Below are 21,901 nucleotides of genomic sequence, written 5' to 3' on the forward strand. Positions count from 1 at the left end.
AACTTTGGAGGCTCGTAACTCTGGTTCTAGTAGAAATACTTCGATGTCCTTTCAGTAAATTATAGTGAAATTTGTCCCCCATCTAACCATACTAAAAACTTTGGGCTACGACAAACAGGGGCCAAGTAATTAAGAAAAACGTAAATAAACAACCCCTCCTTAGGAAAAGCATTTGACCCAATTTTCGACGCTCGTAACTCTGGTTCTAGTAGAGATACGGGGATGTCCTTTGAGTATGTTATCGTCTAATTTGTCCCCCATCCTACTATACCAAAGGTTTGGGGTTGCGTCAAACAGGGGCCAAAAATTAAGCGAAATATTCAAAAACATGCTATAGAAATAGCGTCACACCCAAATTTAGAGGCTCGTAACTCTGGTTCTTCTAGACATAGGGGATGTCCTTTGAGTATGTTATAGTCCAATTTGTCCCCCATCCAACCATACTAAGAAAATAGGGCTACGACAAACAGGGGCCGAGATATTAAGCAAAATGTTCGTCAACGTATGGTATCGTCTTACTTATTGTTATTATATTACTTATGATTTTAACACTGAACTTTGTAGGCTCATAACTCTCGTTCTATTAGAGATAAGGGGATCTCCTTTGGAAATGTTATAGTACTCTTTGCTCCCCATACAAGGATACTTTAAACTTGAGGCTACCTCAATATCGTCGTCAACTTATTTTTTGTCTCACTTATTGTTAGGAGGTTACTTTTGAGTTTTGAAAATAAACTTTGCAGGCTCGTAACTCTTTTTTACTAGAGATACGGGGATGTCCTTTGAGTATGTTATAGCCCAATTTGTCCCCCACCTAACCATAATAAAAACTTTGGGCTACGACAAACAGGGGCCGAGTACTTAAGCAAAACGTAAAGAAACAAACCCCTCCATAGGAAATGAAGTAAACTAAATTTTGGAGGCTCGGAACTCTGGTTCTACCAGAGATACGGGGATGTAAATAATGTGACCTTGACACAAATGTTCGGATAATTATAAAGGTCTTTACATATCCCAAGCAAAAAAAAAAAAAAACTTCGCGGTGTCGAACCTGTGGCCTTCCGGTAGTGAGGCGGATGTGTTAACCACTACACTACAGATATGTTGTTACGGGTGACCGAGAATACAAGCGGAGTAATTAAGTAAAAAGAAATAAAACATTTCCTTCCATAGGAATAGCATTAGACCCAACTTTGGAGGCTCGTAACTCTGGTTCTAGTAGAGATACGGGGATGTCCTTTGAGTATGTTATAGTGCAATTTGTCCCCCATCTAACCATACTAGAAACGTAGGGCTACGACAAACATGGGCCAAGTAATTAAGAAAAACGTAAACGAACAACCCCTCCATAGGAAATGCGTTTAACCCAATTTTGGAGGCTCGTAACTCTTGTTCTAATAGAGATACGGGGATGTCCTTTGGATATGTTATAGTGATATTTGGCCCCCATCTAACCATACTAAAAACCTAGGGCTACGACAAACAGTAGTCGAGTAAATAAGCAAAACCTAAACAAACAACCCCGTCCATCGGAATAGCATTACACTAAACTCTGGAGGCTCGTAACTCTGGTTCTACCAGAGATACGGGAATGTAAATAATGTCACCTTGACACAACTATTCGGATAATTATAAAGGTGTTTAGATATCCCAAGCAAAAAAAAAAAGAAAACTTCGCGGTGTCGAACCTGTGGCCTTCCGGTAGTGAGGCGGATGTGTTAACCACTACACTACAGATATGTTGTTACGGGTAACCGAGAATACAAGCCGAGTAATTAAGTAAAAAGTAAACAAACATTTCCTTCCATAGGAATAGCATAAGACCCAACTTTGGAGGCTCGTAACTCTGGTTCTAGTAGAGATACGGGGATGTCCTTTGAGTATGTTATAGTGCAATTTGTCCCCCATCTAACCATACTAAAAACGTAGGGCTACGACAAACATGGGCCGAGTAATTAAGAAAAACGTAAACGAACAACCCCTCCATAGGAAAAGCGTTTGACCCAATTTTGGAGGCTCGTAACTCTGGTTCTAGTAGAAATACTTCGATGTCCTTTCAGTAAATTATAGTGAAATTTGTCCCCCATCTAACCATACTAAAAACTTTGGGCTACGACAAACAGTAGTCGAGTAAATAAGCAAAACCTAAACAAACAACCCCGTCCATCGGAATAGCATTACACTAAACTCTGGAGGCTCGTAACTCTGGTTCTACCAGAGATACGGGAATGTAAATAATGTCACCTTGACACAACTATTCGGATAATTATAAAGGTGTTTAGATATCCCAAGCAAAAAAAAAAGAAAACTTCGCGGTGTCGAACCTGTGGCCTTCCGGTAGTGAGGCGGATGTGTTAACCACTACACTACAGATATGTTGTTACGGGTGACCGAGAATACAAGCGGAGTAATTAAGTAAAAAGTAATAAAACATTTCCTTCCATAGGAATAGCATTAGACCCAACTTTGGAGGCTCGTAACTCTGGTTCTAGTAGAGATACGGGGATGTCCTTTGAGTATGTTATAGTGCAATTTATCCCCCATCTAACCATACTAAAAACGTAGGGCTACGACAAACATGGGCCAAGTAATTAACAAAAACGTAAACGAACAACCCCTCCATAGGAAATGCGTTTGACCCAATTTTGGAGGCTCGTAACTCTTGTTCTAATAGAGATACGGGGATGTCCTTTGGATATGTTATAGTGATATTTGGCCCCCATCTAACCATACTAAAAACCTAGGGCTACGACAAACAGTAGTCGAGTAAATAAGCAAAACCTAAACAAACAACCCCGTCCTTCGGAATAGCATTACACTAAACTCTGGAGGCTCGTAACTCTGGTTCTACCAGAGATACGGGAATGTAAATAATGTCACCTTGACACAACTATTCGGATAATTATAAAGGTGTTTAGATATCCCAAGCAAAAAAAAAAAAAACTTCGCGGTGTCGAACCTGTGGCCTTCCGGTAGTCAGGCGGATGTGTTAACCACTACACTACAGATATGTTGTTACGGGTGACCGAGAATACAAACGGAGTAATTAAGTAAAAAGTAATAAAACATTTCCTTCCATAGGAATAGCATTAGACCCAACTTTGGAGGCTCGTAACTCTGGTTCTAGTAGAGATACGGGGATGTCCTTTGAGTATGTTATTGTGCAATTTGTCCCCCATCTAACCATACTAGAAACGTAGGGCTACGACAAACATGGGCCAAGTAATTAAGAAAAACGTAAACGAACAACCCCTCCATAGGAAATGCGTTTAACCCAATTTTGGAGGCTCGTAACTCTTGTTCTAATAGAGATACGGGGATGTCCTTTGGATATGTTATAGTGATATTTGGCCCCCATCTAACCATACTAAAAACCTAGGGCTACGACAAACAGTAGTCGAGTAAATAAGCAAAACCTAAACAAACAACCCCGTCCATCGGAATAGCATTACACTAAACTCTGGAGGCTCGTAACTCTGGTTCTACCAGAGATACGGGAATGTAAATAATGTCACCTTGACACAACTATTCGGATAATTATAAAGGTGTTTAGATATCCCAAGCAAAAAAAAAAAAAAAAAGAAAACTTCGCGGTGTCGAACCTGTGGCCTTCCGGTAGTGAGGCGGATGTGTTAACCACTACACTACAGATATTTTATTACGGGTAACCGAGAATACAAGCCGAGTAATTAAGTAAAAAGTAAACAAACATTTCCTTCCATAGGAATAGCATAAGACCCAACTTTGGAGGCTCGTAACTCTGGTTCTAGTAGACATACGGGGATGTCCTTTGAGTATGTTATAGTGCAATTTGTCCCCCATCTAACCATACTAAAAACGTAGGGCTACGACAAACATGGGCCAAGTAATTAAGAAAAACGTAAACGAACAACCCCTCCATAGGAAATGCGTTTGACCCAATTTTGGAGGCTCGTAACTCTGGTTCTAGTAGAGATACGGGGATGTCCTTTGGATATGTTATAGTGGTATTTGGCCCCCATCTAACCATACTAAAAACCTAGGGCTACGACAAACAGTAGTCGAGTAAATAAGCAAAACCTAAACAAACAACCCCGTCCATCGGAATAGCATTACACTAAACTCTGGAGGCTCGTAACTCTGGTTCTACCAGAGATACGGGAATGTAAATAATGTCACCTTGACACAACTATTCGGATAATTATAAAGGTGTTTAGATATCCCAAGCAAAAAAAAAAAAAGAAAACTTCGCGGTGTCGAACCTGTGGCCTTCCGGTAGTGAGGCGGATGTGTTAACCACTACACTACAGATATGTTGTTACGGGTGACCGAGAATACAAGCGGAGTAATTAAGTAAAAAGTAATAAAACATTTCCTTCCATAGGAATAGCATTAGACCCAACTTTGGAGGCTCGTAACTCTGGTTCTAGTAGAGATACGGGGATGTCCTTTGAGTATGTTATAGTGCAATTTGTCCCCCATCTAACCATACTAGAAACGTAGGGCTACGACAAACATGGGCCAAGTAATTAAGAAAAACGTAAACGAACAACCCCTCCATAGGAAATGCGTTTAACCCAATTTTGGAGGCTCGTAACTCTTGTTCTAATAGAGATACGGGGATGTCCTTTGGATATGTTATAGTGATATTTGGCCCCCATCTAACCATACTAAAAACCTAGGGCTACGACAAACAGTAGTCGAGTAAATAAGCAAAACCTAAACAAACAACCCCGTCCATCGGAATAGCATTACACTAAACTCTGGAGGCTCGTAACTCTGGTTCTACCAGAGATACGGGAATGTAAATAATGTCACCTTGACACAACTATTCGGATAATTATAAAGGTGTTTAGATATCCCAAGCAAAAAAAAAAAAAAAAAGAAAACTTCGCGGTGTCGAACCTGTGGCCTTCCGGTAGTGAGGCGGATGTGTTAACCACTACACTACAGATATTTTATTACGGGTAACCGAGAATACAAGCCGAGTAATTAAGTAAAAAGTAAACAAACATTTCCTTCCATAGGAATAGCATAAGACCCAACTTTGGAGGCTCGTAACTCTGGTTGTAGTAGAGATACGGGGATGTCCTTTGAGTATGTTATAGTGCAATTTGTCCCCCATCTAACCATACTAGAAACGTAGGGCTACGACAAACATGGGCCAAGTAATTAAGAAAAACGTAAACGAACAACCCCTCCATAGGAAATGCGTTTGACCCAATTTTGGAGGCTCGTAACTCTGGTTCTAGAAGAGATACGGGGATGTCCTTTGGATATGTTATAGTGATATTTGGCCCCCATCTAACCATACTAAAAACCTAGGGCTACGACAAACAGTAGTCGAGTAAATAAGCAAAACCTAAACAAACAACCCCGTCCATCGGAATAGCATTACACTAAACTCTGGAGGCTCGTAACTCTGGTTCTACCAGAGATACGGGAATGTAAATAATGTCACCTTGACACAACTATTCGGATAATTATAAAGGTGTTTAGATATCCCAAGCAAAAAAAAAAGAAAACTTCGCGGTGTCGAACCTGTGGCCTTCCGGTAGTGAGGCGGATGTGTTAACCACTACACTACAGATATGTTGTTACGGGTGACCGAGAATACAAGCGGAGTAATTAAGTAAAAAGTAATAAAACATTTCCTTCCATAGGAATAGCATTAGACCCAACTTTGGAGGCTCGTAACTCTGGTTCTAGTAGAGATACGGGGATGTCCTTTGAGTATGTTATAGTGCAATTTGTCCCCCATCTAACCATACTAGAAACGTAGGGCTACGACAAACATGGGCCAAGTAATTAAGAAAAACGTAAACGAACAACCCCTCCATAGGAAATGCGTTTAACCCAATTTTGGAGGCTCGTAACTCTTGTTCTAATAGAGATACGGGGATGTCCTTTGGATATGTTATAGTGATATTTGGCCCCCATCTAACCATACTAAAAACCTAGGGCTACGACAAACAGTAGTCGAGTAAATAAGCAAAACCTAAACAAACAACCCCGTCCATCGGAATAGCATTACACTAAACTCTGGAGGCTCGTAACTCTGGTTCTACCAGAGATACGGGAATGTAAATAATGTCACCTTGACACAACTATTCGGATAATTATAAAGGTGTTTAGATATCCCAAGCAAAAAAAAAAAAAAAAAGAAAACTTCGCGGTGTCGAACCTGTGGCCTTCCGGTAGTGAGGCGGATGTGTTAACCACTACACTACAGATATGTTCTTACGGGTAACCGAGAATACAAGCCGAGTAATTAAGTAAAAAGTAAACAAACATTTCCTTCCATAGGAATAGCATAAGACCCAACTTTGGAGGCTCGTAACTCTGGTTCTAGTAGAGATACGGGGATGTCCTTTGAGTATGTTTTAGTGCAATTTGTCCCCCATCTAACCATACTAAAAACGTAGGGCTACGACAAACATGGGCCGAGTAATTAAGAAAAACGTAAACGAACAACCCCTCCATAGGAAAAGCGTTTGACCCAATTTTGGAGGCTCGTAACTCTGGTTCTAGTAGAAATACTTCGATGTCCTTTCAGTAAATTATAGTGAAATTTGTCCCCCATCTAACCATACTAAAAACTTTGGGCTACGACAAACAGGGGCCAAGTAATTAAGCAAAACGTAAATAAACAACCCCTCCATAGGAAAAGCATTTGACCCAATTTTCGACGCTCGTAACTCTGGTTCTAGTAGAGATACGGGGATGTCCTTTGAGTATGTTATCGTCTAATTTGTCCCCCATCCTACTATACCAAAGGTTTGGGGTTGCGTCAAACAGGGGCCAAAAATTAAGCGAAATATTCAAAAACATGCTATAGAAATAGCGTCACACCCAAATTTAGAGGCTCGTAACTCGGGTTCTTCTAGACATAGGGGGATGTCCTTTGAGTATGTTATAGTCCAATTTGTCCCCCATCCAACCATACTAAGAACATAGGGCTACGACAAACAGGGGCCGAGATATTAAGCAAAATGTTCGTCAACGTATGGTATCGTCTTACTTATTGTTATTATATTACTTATGATTTTAACACTGAACTTTGTAGGCTCATAACTCTCGTTCTATTAGAGATAAGGGGATCTCCTTTGGAAATGTTATAGTACTCTTTGCTCCCCATACAAGGATACTTTAAACTTGAGGCTACCTCAATATCGTCGTCAACTTATTTTTTGTCTCACTTATTGTTAGGAGGTTACTTTTGAGTTTTGAAAATAAACTTTGCAGGCTCGTAACTCTTTTTTTCTAGAGATACGGGAATGTCCTTTGAGTATGTTATAGCCCAATTTGTCCCCCACCTAACCATAATAAAAACTTTGGGCTACGACAAACAGGGGCCGAGTACTTAAGCAAAACGTAAAGAAACAAACCCCTCCATAGGAAATGAAGTAAACTAAATTTTGGAGGCTCGGAACTCTGGTTCTACCAGAGATACGGGGATGTAAATAATGTGACCTTGACACAAATGTTCGGATAATTATAAAGGTCTTTACATATCCCAAGCAAAAAAAAAAAAACTTCGCGGTTTCGAACCTGTGGCCTTCCGGGTGTGAGGCGGATGTGTTACCCACTACACTACAGATATGTTATTACGGGTGACCGAGAATACAAGCGGAGTAATTAAGTAAAAAGTAATCAAACATTTCCTTCCATAGGAATAGCATTAGACCCAACTTTGGAGGCTCGTAACTCTGGTTCTAGTAGAGATACGGGGATGTCCTTTGAGTATGTTATAGTGCAATTTGTCCCCCATCTAACCATACTAAAAACGTAGGGCTACGACATTTAGGGGTCGAGTAATTAAGCAAAACCTAAACAAACAACCCCGTCCATTGGTATAGCATTACACTAAATTCAGGAGGCTCATAACTCTGGTTCTACCAGAGATACGGGAATTCTACAGGGCCGGTAGGCCCTTGTAGATATGACTTGATACTCTTCTTTAACGTTAAAGCAAAATTCACATGCTTTTTCCAATTTTCCTATGGAGATTAACATGGGGTTTTTCGTGATATTTAACCACCTCTAACTGAAAAACTACAGCGAAGTTACTTTTCGGAATACTCTTAATTTAACAATTAATTATTCAGGGTGTGCGATCGGCTAGTTTAATCAGAAAAAAATAAGTCTAAGTATGTTAATTTTAGTTAATTACAGAAGTACTTGTTTCGACCATCGTTATTGGACATAATAATAATGCTAGAGCTCTTCGAAAACTCAGATTAACCAAGTATCTATGGTGTAGTGGTTATCACGTCCGCTTTACACTCGGAAGGTCCCAGGTTCGAGCCCTGGTAGATACATGACTTGACTATCGTTATTGGACACAATAATAAGCTAGATCTCTTCGAAAACTCAGAATACCCAAGTATTCATTGTGTAGTGGTTATCACGTCCGCTTTACACGCGGAAGGTCCCGGGTTCGAGCCCTGGTAGATACATGTTTTGACCATCGTGATTCGACATAATAATAAGCTAGATCTCTTCGGAATCTCAGTATTACCTGGTATGTGTAGTGTAGTGGTTATCTCGTCCGCCTAGATACATTTTTTGACCATCGTAATTGGACATAATAATAAGCGGTAAAGAAAACATAATTACTCAAAATTTAATTACATTAAGACTGAAGCGACAGATATTATATAAAAACGTCTTGGTTTGGACCAAGGCCGAAAAAACAAACGATATGTGTGAGGTTTATAAATTGACTGAAGTTCAGATATTGAAATTTTTTCTAGTTATTTTTATACACTCAATCCTTAATCAATATTTAATTCAATCAACTGATTTTACTGTTAATCGACCTAGTCCCTCTAAATTAATTGAAAAAATTACATATCTACGCTTTTTCAAGAACAATTACATTTTCCGAAAACATTTTATCATGAAATTAATTCACAGTTCAGATGTCCATCAAAGTGAGTCAAACTCCCAAGTCCTTTGGAAGTGATGTATCCCCAAACGGGACCCGAAAAGCGGCAGAGCATTTTCTGCGAATTATCGTGTTGCGGTTAATATCTGCAACATCTCCCTCCAAATCCGACACTGGTGAAGAAGACTCGAGAAAAAGTTAGACTCCTTACTTATGTCTACCTGATTTGGTCAAAATGAAGACGTTGACGCTCAAGTTAAGGCTTGAGAAAGGTTTGATGGCAACAATACACTTCAAAGACCGGACCATTTATTCTTATTGTTTGTTCTGATGTTTCCAAGTCCAGGAGAACCTTAATGGGATGACTCGTGACTTGAGGATTGTAGAACACAATACCAGTGTAAATTCTCTTAGGGAACTTGCATGTGTGATCTGAGAGACTTTTCTTTAAAGGGTTTATGAATTTAGTTTAATGTTGGTTAAGTTGTCTAGGGGAATAATTAAAGAGTGTCATCATTGGTATACTGTATTTATTAAGACAATCCCTTTAGAACAAGAATTAATGGCAACGCGATACTAATAATAAAACGCAATTAATGATAAGATAATTATGCATCATATGTTAAATGACTATAATACACATTACATAGAAGGGGGGAATGGCTGGATACCCTTGTTTTACGGGAGTTACGTTAATGACGCCGGCTTTTACGGAACTTGTGGTAGGTGGTCCTACGCGCACATTGTTTTAGATTAAATTGTTTAGAGCGTAATCTCGCGGACGGCACTGCTCGAACCATTTGCGCACATATAGTTTATCTTGGGTGGCAAATCTTGGCCCACGAAGACAGGGGTTTCTCGGCGCGGTCTTAGAAGTCGTTTCCGTATAGTTTATATGAGACGGTAATGTCCTGGGCACGGTCTTCGGGTGGTGGAGTTAGATTTCTCGGCACTTTAGTTTGTTCAACGTCTATCATAGATAGATCTAGCGGGCACGAAGTCTTAGGCGCGCATCCGTCGTTGACCAGCCTGGTCCCTCAGAGGGTAAAAATACTAGAATCTCCTATCTGGTAACCTTTCTTCCTCTTAAAACCTCTCATCGTTTGAGCCGGGTCAGGTGATGTTGTTCTTAGTATTCGTCTGAGCTCGTATTCACCTGGCACTCAGAGAGCTCGTGATTCCATTCGGTTTACAGGGGTCGCAGGAGGTTCTGGTTTAATTTGCCGTTAAAAGAGTGGCGGGTCGTTCTGGTTGACACAGGGCATTCGTTCCGGCTCGCGCAAAGGGTAACCAGCTCTTTTGGGGTAATCCAGCCATGGATGTAAACAAGATTTCAAATGATATTTTAAAGGGGTAAACAAAAAAGGTTTTCAATTAAATTGAATTGATATGCAAAAACATAAAATAAACTGGTATGCGTGACAATAATATGAATTACTGAAGAAGGGTAACTAATCCGTTACAAATCTCTTAGGCGATTGAATTATAGGCCATAACTGAACACCTAGAATGTATTGTTAACACGACATATAGGGACACAGCAATGGCCAGGGAGGGAAAGAACAAGCGCCGTCGTGCAACCCCTCTACTGGTGGAGCGTTTTCATGAGCGAGTACTGTGCTCCCTCGGTAGAGGGGATGACACCGACGTAAGAGATAGAGACCCGTGACGTTGCAAGATATGGTGTGCTCTCTCTCTATTATTATAGAGCCACCAATTTCTTAGTCATCGTGAAGACATAAATTCTAATCAAATTCGTTATACTTCTGAACTTTCCAGCGCACCAACTTTCAGATCAAGGGTGTTAACAGGAGGGTAAAGAGGAAGATCAAGTGCATTTTTATCGAATCTTCCATTAATTATAAGACCAATCTAAATATATAAAAACGTCTTGGTTTGGACCAAGGCCGAAAAAACAAACGAAATGTGTGAGGTTTATCAATTGACTGAAGTTCAGATATTGAAATTTTTTCTAGTTATTTTTATACACTCAATCCTTAATCAATATTTAATTCAATCAACTGATTTTACTGTTAATCGACCTAGTCCCTCTAAATTAATTGAAAAAATTACATATCTACGCTTTTTCAAGAACAATTACATTTTCCGAAAACATTTTATCATGAAATTAATTTATCATCTTGAGGATACAGTATTGAATATTTGAAATGTTCTACTGGATGTCTAAAAAAAGCAAGCGAACTTTGGCATAACTCGAATGGAAAATATAAATATTTGATCGTGGATGCCAAACAAGGGTGTTGCGCGAATTCATACATTTAATTTCGTATATCGAAATGCTACATTTCTATTGTCGCCTCTTTGATGGTAAAGTTGCACTGGAACTTCCTTTTCCGTACTTAAGAATTTCTTGGTCATAACTCAGTCTATGGTAATATTGGCTGAGCGTGTTGCGACAGCTCAGATGACCCATACACTGAAACCACTGGTGATTATAAAATGCCATATATTGGGAAAATAGAGGAAGGGAGGGGGTGTCGGAGTTAAATGTGACCTTCTTGGCATAACTAGTAATGAATGATGTGTTTAACCATATTATTTCCGCGGGAAATGAATATAACAAGTCTGAGAAGTATTTCTGTTCATGTGATCTTTACCCTTTACCACACAGGATAAACTTTGTTGCTTTGTCTTAAGTAGACGACATTCACTCTAAACGACAGTCTTATCAACAACTTAAAACAGATTTAAACTTCTTTTGGTGCAAACTTGAAAATTTGTCAAGCCAGCAACAATTAAAACTATGTCGGTCAAGATGCTCACAAGTTAGTGAGCATCGACACGAAATCCCTTCAAAATAATTAATTTCATGATAAAATGTTTTCGGAAAATGTAATTGTTCTTGAAAAAGCGTAGATATGTAATTTTTTCAATTAATTTAGAGGGACTAGGTCGATTAACAGTAAAATCAGTTGATTGAATTAAATATTGATTAAGGATTGAGTGTATAAAAATAACTAGAAAAAATTTCAATATCTGAACTTCAGTCAATTGATAAACCTCACACATATCGTTTGTTTTTTCGGCCTTGGTCCAAACCAAGACGTTTTTATATAATGTAAATAATGTCACCTTGACACAAGTGTTCGGATAATTATAAAGGTCTTCAGATATCCCAAGCAAAAAAAAAAAAAAAACTTCGCGGTTTCGAACCTGTGGCCTTCCGGGTGTGAGGCGGTCGTGTTGCCCACTACACTACAGATATGTTATTATTCGTGACCGAGAAAACAGGGTCGAGAAATTAAGGAAAACGTATTCAAACAAACCCCGTCATAGGAAAAGCTTTAGGCTATACTTTGCAGGCTCGTAACTCCGTTTCTACTAGAGATACGGGGATGACCTTTGGATGTGTTATAGTGCAATTTGTCCCCCATCTAACCATACTAAAAACGTAGGGCTACGATAAACAGGGGCTAAGTAATTAAGCAAAACGTAAACAAACAAACCCCTTTATAGGAATTGCATTAGACTATAGTTTGCAGGCTCATAACTCTTGTTCTACTAGAGATACGGGGATCTCCTTTGGATATGTTTTAGTCCTCTTTACACCCCATACAAGGATAGTTTAAACTTGAGGCTACCTCAATATCGTCGTCAACTTATTTTTTGTCTCACTTATTGTTATTAGGTTACTTTTGATTTATGAAAATAAACTTTGGAGGCTCGTAACTCTTTTTCTACTAGAGATACGGGGATGTCATTTGAGTATGTTATTGTCCAATTTGTCCCCCATCTTACCATACTAACATCTTAGGCTAATTAAGCAAAACTTAAACAAACAACCTCCTCCATAGGAATAGCATTTTTATAAGATATGTTCCTTCCATAAGTATGACACTTCCTATACTTTGTAATGCTAGAGAGATAGTTACTGATAGCTAGTTAACTAAACTCGGTTTAGCAGGACTTCCATCTTGCTATTTTGTCTGTACTAAGCCTTTGACAGCGCCTCACCAGGCGTCGTTCGCTTTACGAGAATCTACGACCTACCTCACTCACTTCATGACAAGCTCCAGTTTCTAAGTTACCAGTGACAAACTTAAGGAACATATCTTATGAACTTATGACAATAATTATAAGTTGTGAGATACGACCAGCGAAAGACGTAGTACAAATGAAACTTTCATTTTAACTATATTAAGCCTTGGCTGTCGTTCTGTTCTAAAGTTAGTTTTATCTTAAGGGGTTGTTTAAATCTTAAGGATTCCCGTTTTCAAGTATAGTTCACGTGCTGCTCGAGTTACCTTCACAGGTATCGAGTCACGCAGGGTGTGGTATCATCAAGATATCCGGTGCAGTCTATAAGTTAAACCTTTTCGTATCCCTTTTCTTGGTAGTAAATTCGTAATTTTTTGATGTAGTGATGGGGGGGGGGAATAAAACCGGAAACGCACCTGTTCTGTTGATTTGTTCATAATTGAAGGGATTAAGTATGATGAATTATTAATTCGACAGATGTTACATATACAAGAATGGTAGTTGCATAAACTATGTTAATATGGAAGAGTCATAAATGGATAATCGTGGTAGTGCATAATTAGTTCGTATTAATTGCAAGAGTGTATAAAATTGAGCTAAGTAAAATTGTTAAGGTAAGGATCTACCTATTGGGAAAATGAAATTAATTCTCACTCCTTATCGTGTCAGTGCATAATTAGTTCGTATGTATGTACGCAAGGAAGTGATTAGTAATTGCAAGAGTGTATAAAATTGAGCTAAGTAAAATTGTTAAGGTAAGGATCTATCTATTGGGAAATTAAATTAATTCTCACTCTTTATATTCTATATTTGCTTCTGATACAACTCCTATCTATTGAACACTGATACGTAATTCTGATTCTGAATTCCCAGAAAATGGATAAAAATAAATAACTGTTTATCTATAGCATTATAAAAATTTCTAGATAACAAATAACTGACGTGTTTGCGATAAATCGAACTTAATCCTTAAATCAATTTTTAAGTGCAGTAATCCAAACCACAAAACTGAAACTAGGTATGGTGTATTTATCGAGAAATCATCACTTTTGCTACCTTTCTGTCTGTTATCTAATAAATCCTAAAAGCTTTCAAAGAATCGCCGATGACTAAATGATAATCAAAGACTAGTCTAAACCGCTTTACCAAGGTGAAAAATACTCCAGTCTTAACTTGAAAACTGTGTCCCTTATTTCAAAGAAAATGGAGATAGAAGTTACATTGTCGACTCAATATTGAATGATTTCCCAAGATTTTTGTATTTGAATAAGCCTTCCTCCATTTTTTAAAATGGCGCCTGAAAATATACCTTCCTTAGAGCCTTGGAGGGAGACTGGGAGAAAACAGGATGTTAAAAGATAATATATATTTTCTCTGAGTGCTGCTCTTGACTTTGACTTATTCTTACAAAACATTACGCAAAATGAAATTATCCTCTCTCAGTTTTTATCCGCTTGATAAAAACCGTAAAAACTCATATAGCAACGCCTTTTGAAAAGAAAAAGAGACTTAAAAAGAAAGTTTAAGGATGCTAGACGGATTTTAACATAAATTGAAAAACGTCATACAAAAGAGGATAAAATAAAATAACCCCCTTTTTGTCTACCAGGAAAAACCCGGTTGCCTTCACCCACGCCAGTGTTAAGTTTAATTAATAAATATTCACGTAACATTTGATAAGACGCTATTTAGGGTTTATAACCAAGAATAGCTCTCAAACGATAACTGAATATATTAGGTTAGGTTAATCAAGTACGTTTAATTGTAATGGGCATTCACTTAATGTTTGATAACCAAACATTTATAACCAAAAATAGTTCTCAAATCAAAACCGTAAATAATATTAATGCCAAACAAAGATCTTAAACTCTGTTAAAGTCAGGCAAATATTGAAGTCTTTAAATTGTCAATATGAACTTTTCAAAGCAAATAATGCTTTTAAATTTTGAGGTTAAATACTCTCCTTAACGTTTTTTGTTTAAAATCGTTTTAGCCGTGTTGTTTGTCATAACAGAAGTTAAATTTCTTTTAGCCTAAGGGTTGTAATTAACTCAAATAAAGGGAAGAATGGTGAAGTATATTCCCATTTTTAGCTCCACCCCTATTACAGAAGACATAGAAAGATCATTGCGCCCATTCAACATAGTTTCACCCAACTCAAGAATTTTTTTTTTCCATTTTTAAAAGGTAATTATTGCAGAGCCATTAGTAACAAAATATCGTGAATTTTTGTAAATTTGACACCGGAAAGAAATGGCCTCTTATTTACAAGTAATTGGAATGGTTGCATTACTGGCAGTCACTGGAAAACGTCAATAGACTAAGGTTCGAAACTTCAAAACAAACCAAAGAGTAATTTTCAAAAGATGCCGAAGAAAATCGCCGATGCAAACTCAAGTATACCACCAACACCACCACCATGCAATTTATTTTTTCCCACAGAAAAATTTAATATCTAGGTTAAACCATAAAAACCTTTTCGGTTTAAAATTTAAACAACTCATTAAAAAAAAAACCCAAAACAAATTAATCTTATACACCTTTTTTTCCCCCACAAAAAAAATTGTAAAGTGAAACTCTGCCCTACACTCTAATGAACTGAAGTTTTTTCGCATTCAAGCTATTTGTCACGTGACATATAAGCTCTCCAGTGCGGCTATTTATCACATGACGTACAAGTTAAAACCCTATCCATAAACCTAGACAATTCCGCGACAAAGTAGTCTGCAAAGATAACATAAACTCGTGAAATGTTTTTCAATCAGAATGTATTGGAACTAGAATGTTTCTTTAAACACCCAAAAATATTTCTACTTGCGAATACCCCATTACATTACATTACACGCGGGAACTACGAAGCTACAGCATCTTTCTTATTTGATATAAGTCTATCATCAACAAGCTATAAAAGAATTTCTCGATATATACCTCCGTTATTTCCTGGTCTATAAGTACACAGTACATTGGTATTATCTATCCTCGTGATAGGGGGTTGGGGGAAGGGGGTAATAATATTAAACTAAGAATACAAACATGGCCTGGAATGCGTGGCGAACTGTATACAAAAGGATTTTGCGCGCCAAAAGTTCGCGCGCTCTGACGAAGATTATACTTTGCAGCACGTGCGGAGTGGAGTAAACGAAAAGGAAAAATAAAAAAATCTCCATCAAGAAAAATCAAAAGCTATTAAGCCTTAAGGGGGAAAGTAAACACAATAATGTACGATTGTGTATAACGGTGGCAATATAGTCAACTTTATCCTATAAAAGACGCAATGGTGTAACTACTTAAAGGGGTTGTGAATGATAGAAAGTTGTCGTTTATCAACCGGCCACTGTTTTCGAGTTAAGATTGCATCCAGAGTTTTTTATGGATGACCCCTTAAATTTAATTAAGAAACTGATTTCAAGATAATAAATTCTAATTTATTTAAGGGGTCATCCCTAAAACACTCAATTAGTGTCATAAAAATTACATTTTCGACTCAAAATCGATTTCTCAAAGGACATTTACAGACGTTTCATCATCCCTTTATTATCTTGTTCATAGATACGACGTTTTCGCTGTAATATAAGCGTTACAACTTACAAGCGCGACATGGTTTGGAATTTATTTATTTTGCGGAGACCAAGGCTTATCCATCTAAGAACGATGGGCGTCTACTAGCACGCGAAGAAAAGAGAAGAAAGAGTTGATCTTACATGGCCTATAACTTGGGGGCATTTACTGTGTAATTCCGCAAAGAAAAGCATATAGTCGCGCTCTTTATACCATCAAACTAACCGTAGAAATGGTAGAAATAACCGTTTGACGCGGTTTCTATCTCTAAAGGTTTACATTACACTCTCAAAAGTTCAGAATATTTTCTAAAGTTTTGAAATAAGCCTCGAGCGAAAAAGCTCTAGGTATAGTTTATATAAAATAAAATTTATCATGGTCAGTTTTAGAAAACGTTTGGGGAAAACTTAATTTGGGTCAAAAGGTGTAAACAGACTAAATATAGATTTAAGGGAACATCAACCCTAAGACTATAGTGATATGGGCTTTCTTATTTAATCTTCTAGCTTCTTAAAAACATTTCAATAAATGTGTTCTTCCCTTTGGGCTGTTTTAAAATTTCATGGTTAATATATTTGATGAAATTTTAAATTAATTAACCTTTTCAATGACCGGTTCATGGATTAATTAATGTAAAAGAAGTTAAATTTGACTATTTATTATTTGATAAGAAGTTAATGACATCATTTCGCGCCTTCAACAAGTTGTAGCTATCAAAACTCGATCTAGAGATTTAAATAATATTCTCTCTCCAGCTCTTCCCATTATTTTCGATTTCTAATCTATTTCAGATAAAATGCAAATTACGGCGGAATCAAATGTTAACCCTTAATTAAGGTATACTAATAAATTTATGTTAAAGATATTTCAGTAGAGAAATTAATTAACTGACTAGAATATCTCACTAAATTAATATACTAAGAATATCTCACTAAATTAATATACTATATTACTGCTATTCAAAACGACTTCCTCTTAAATCAAATAATAATTTACAAAATTATACGTTTGTCATTGTTATACCGAGGTGCAATAACAATTATGCAAATTTTTAAGTCAAACTTCCTTCTAAATTTATTTTTTATTTATTTATTTTTATTTTTATTGAAATTAAATTTAGAGCCAGAATATAGATGGCGACTAACCTCTATAATTTTATCTAATTGCGGTCAAGGTTAATCTAGAAGATTAAGAATTAGTTGGCCTTGAAGAAAAATAACTTTGTCTTGAGAAGCGGAGTCTACTTTGTAAATCAACTTTAGTTGTTAGTGGGATTACAAGCCTGTGGTATATGTTTTTAATTCGGTAATTTTTAGAGGTATTTATATTATAACTTTAGTTCAGTCTTACCTTGAAACAAGTGTGCTTTGATAAAAAAAATATCAAAGAAATTACTGCCTAAATTGATTGGGATATTATCATCAGGGTTTTAAACCTTTAGAAATTAAGATTTCAAGGTTTATTATAGAGAACTATGATTAGTGTTAAAAAATATTTGATAGCTATACATATTTTTGGGGTAGGGTTTGAGCTGAGATATTTGAGGTCAAAGATCACCTCAATGTTTATGGCGAAGACACAAGCGTTTCGAGCTTCTTACCCTTAAGTAATGACCAGAAATACTTGGTCAAACCATGATTACTATACTAAACATACCCTACAAGTTCGAAAAATGAAAAAATTAATATTTCGAGCTTTTAATTTTACAAATTTAGCAAAAATAATTTTAAAGACTTCTCTTAAAACGTCTTTCTCCACTTGTTGCTTAAATTTAAGCGATATTCCTCCCCCTTTCCTTGAAAAGAGTGAATTAATAGTCACTAATAAACTTTAATTTCAAGCCAGGCTATTGGTAACCGTCCCGTTTTTCCTCAAAGCGTTCAGGAATGCAAGTTTTACGATTGCAAGTACAGATATTAGGGTTAAGAGTACGTATATAACTGGGGACAATTTTCCTAGTCACCGGTGGAATGTTTTATTACGCGGCGCCTATCTTTAACTGATAATAAAAATATTTAATTAAAAGTATCCCATAACTGAATATCATTTCTTGGAAAACTCTGTTTTATTTTCTAAACGTTATCGATATTTGATTGACAAGATGACACATTTTTGAATATTTTATCAAAACGGAACAAATACCAAAATATGAGTTATTGACTCCGCATCGTCTGCTTCCAACAGTTTCCTTTGAAACAGTAGCCCTTCAGGCAAAACGTCATAAATGCTTTATTTTGTTACTCAAAAATCGCAAAAAGAACATTCTCCTTAATTTATGCATGCAGACTTATCATAAACACCCTGTATAATATATTTCACTCAACTTGCATTCTAACACTTGTATTTTAGATGCTTTATTAAAGAAAGACTGCGGCTCTCAGCAAAAGCAACTGGCCTCCGAAAACACTAAATCTTTCCGTAATTGAGATTACTACAAATCTTCTACCTTAAACGGTCGAAGATCTAGGGTGTGGCGCGGCGTTATATTTCAAAAGATAGCGAAAATAACATTAAAATATCGGAGGTATAAAGTTGCGAACGCGTTCTATAATAGATCATCATTCAGCGCCCTACCCATCCCAACGACATCTTATCTTCGATAAAAATCTAATTCACAAAATAACCACCTTGGTTATCACAGATATTTCCATAAAAATCAACTGTGAAATAACGTTTTCTTAGACTGTAACTTCGTATATTGGTACCGACAAGAGTTAATCACGACCAGGAGTATGCAATTCTATCATCCGTGAATAAGCAAGCCTCTTCGACGTAAGTAAGAGGGAAAGACACGGGGGTAAAACTTTGCCTTACTCAGCGCCTGCGCTCAGGCGTTTTGAATCCAAAGAAGAGAGAGAGAAAGCAGAGACGGGCCGACGGCAATGGATCAACCCCCTTGTCCCAATACTGAAGGTGGGTTGACTACCCCCTTTTTTACATGGAAGCATAGAGATTAGAGTCTGTATCTTAATGAGGGGGAGGAATAATTCCTTTCCCCTCAGTGAAAACTATCAAAAGATTTAACTTCATACTCCATGTTTTACTCACTCTTGACGTTACTGAACTCAACGTTATCAGTAGTAATCCAATACTGCCAACTAATCTAACCTGATTCCCCTATGCATTACCCTACATATATTTTTAAGGTCTATTATTCAGATCAGTTAAAAAAATATACCTACAACGCTTAGCTAGTTCCTGAATGGGAGTGTTAAGGATGGTCAACATTAAAGTTGCAGTTAAATACAAGCATGGAAAGCTTAATCTTGTAGTATGACTTTGTATTGATCAAAAGTATGGTTTTAGAAAGAGATATTTCAAAGATTAATGTTAGTGAGAGTAGAATACGGGGATGTGTTTGATATTAATGAGGTTTGAGATGAAGCATTTGCAATGACGAGGGGCCTTGGTTCCGGCTTGTCACTCTCTTAGTAGGGCTACGGCTAAAGATTTTTACCTTTTTCATATTAGGGAGAAACGTAAAGGTACCCCCATAAAATAGGCCTTAATTAATAATAAGATTTGAGGCGGCTTTAACCACGGATAACCACCAAAACTTAAGCCGGATTTTGATTTTTGTTTTATAAAGGAAAAGTGAAACCATTTTTGGTGTATTGATAATATTTCAAAGATAACCAATTAATTATTAAACAGAACTTTAGGGGTAATTTTATCATAGAGAAATTCAAGGATACTTTGGTTTTACTGTCCCTTTAATTGCTGACCTACACGAGAAGTCACAGCGCACAAGTCCTAACCACGCGCCTACCATTTAAAAGAACCTAAAATTAAATTTTAGTTTTTATTTTCACATCGTTTAACTTTTTCAAGTTTTTTTGCTTTCAAATCTTGTTGAATTCCTTTTCAAAATTGAATAACCTAGCTACCCTATCACGATTCTTAAATTTATTTATTATTATTCGTTATGGCAGTCGTTAGCTATTACTCTATAGACGTGTATGGTAAAATACTGAAGGTGCCACTTTTCTAAATAAGTACCAAGTAAAAAGAATAACTCAGAAAATTAATAGTTCGAATTTTCTACGAAAAAGGCATATATTATATTACAAAAATATGTAATACATTTCTAAAACATAGTATCAAGAAAAATTAGAAGCGACACGAAGAATATTTATCCCCAGTCTCAACTTTATACAATATTCCCCGGTTCGCCTCTATGTTTTCCTGATACTAATTATTTGAGTATAACGGAAAATCCGAAAATCCGGAATATGCAAATATTATTAATCGGTCTAGGGCTCTTATGGGACGTTGATAATTAAAAATAAAATTCGAGACTTCCTTGTCGTGTCGCGTGTAAAGATCTTATATTCAAATACCGTTAATATAAACGAATGACTTCCGTCTGGGTTAAAATTAAAAATTAAATAAAAAAATGGACAAAAACGTGCGTAACTAATCTTGTATTTTAAATATTAATTATGCTAAATAGGAAATTGTTATATATTGGACCCTAAAAATACACGACGTGTTTCTTTTATTTCCTGCAAATCACGTTGCATTCGGATTTAGTTCAAAGTAACGCGTTTACTTCAATTCAATGTTATTTTTAAATTCAATTCCAAATATTCAAATTTATCTCGGACGTTTATTTTAGCATGGAAATAGAACTCCTAAATGTAAATTACCATAACTGTTACTGAGACCAAGGTACGATTCTATACATTTCAAACCACGTAGGAAAAACACTGTTTCCCCAGTTTCATAGTTAGTACCCTTTTATGCTGATAAATAAAATATCTCATAAAGGATGATGCGACCACGAACCTGAATTTTATCGAGGAAAAAAAATGGAGATAAAAAGAGGTAATCTTTTTTCACATGCAAATTAACCTACTTATAAGATAGAGTCATATTATCCTAATAGATACAAACATGGAATGACCTTAAATTTATCTGTTAAGGTAGGGGTCACGACTGTTGGTTAAGCAACGTGACTTAATCCAGACATACAGGGTGTTTCTGATAAATTAAGGGGTTGGTGTTCTTTGGGAAATCGATTTTGAGTGTGTTTTATATACTTTAAGACAGCAGCCTTCTGATAGTTGTGTTTTGAAGACGCATTTATCGATTGGGCATAAAAGGGGTGCTTAAGATATTTGATAATATTGACGCCACAAAACCTAAATTTAAAAGACAAAGACCCGAAGACGTCAATTAAAGATAAGGGGTTTAACTGAACAAAATTTCTAATTATAATACCGAAACATACTGGTACTTATTAGCCCATCTACTCAAGTAGGTCATTGAGTATATTTCACCCCAAAATCCAGGCAGAGAGCAAAGCAGATTTGGTTTAGTTTAAAATAAAAGAATTTGTACAGTAAGAAATAAGAAAATCAACACACTTCGGGCAATGGTTTCTGGTTTTCCTATACTCGGATAAAGAGAAGATGAAACGTATTTTAAATCAAATTTGAAATTCGAGTCCAAATTTAGAATAGTAGCATAAAG

At 36.7% G+C, this 21,901-nt stretch overlaps 1 long non-coding RNA gene and 1 other non-coding gene across 3 annotated transcripts in view; one reads left to right on the plus strand and one right to left on the minus strand.

Annotated features, from left to right (window-relative positions):
* Positions 1 to 21,901, minus strand: part of LOC149677190 (uncharacterized) — a 271,284-nt gene that overhangs the window by 205,547 nt on the left and 43,836 nt on the right. The window lies entirely within an intron of this gene.
* Positions 8,228 to 8,300, plus strand: TRNAV-UAC (transfer RNA valine (anticodon UAC)). Its single transcript has one exon. It is a non-coding gene; the product is annotated as a tRNA-Val (tRNA).

This window comes from Phalangium opilio, unplaced genomic scaffold (assembly GCF_054372755.1).
Source record: "Phalangium opilio isolate 3A_F unplaced genomic scaffold, DU_Popi_V2 ptg000045l_1, whole genome shotgun sequence".
Lineage (NCBI taxonomy): Eukaryota > Metazoa > Arthropoda > Arachnida > Opiliones > Phalangiidae > Phalangium > Phalangium opilio.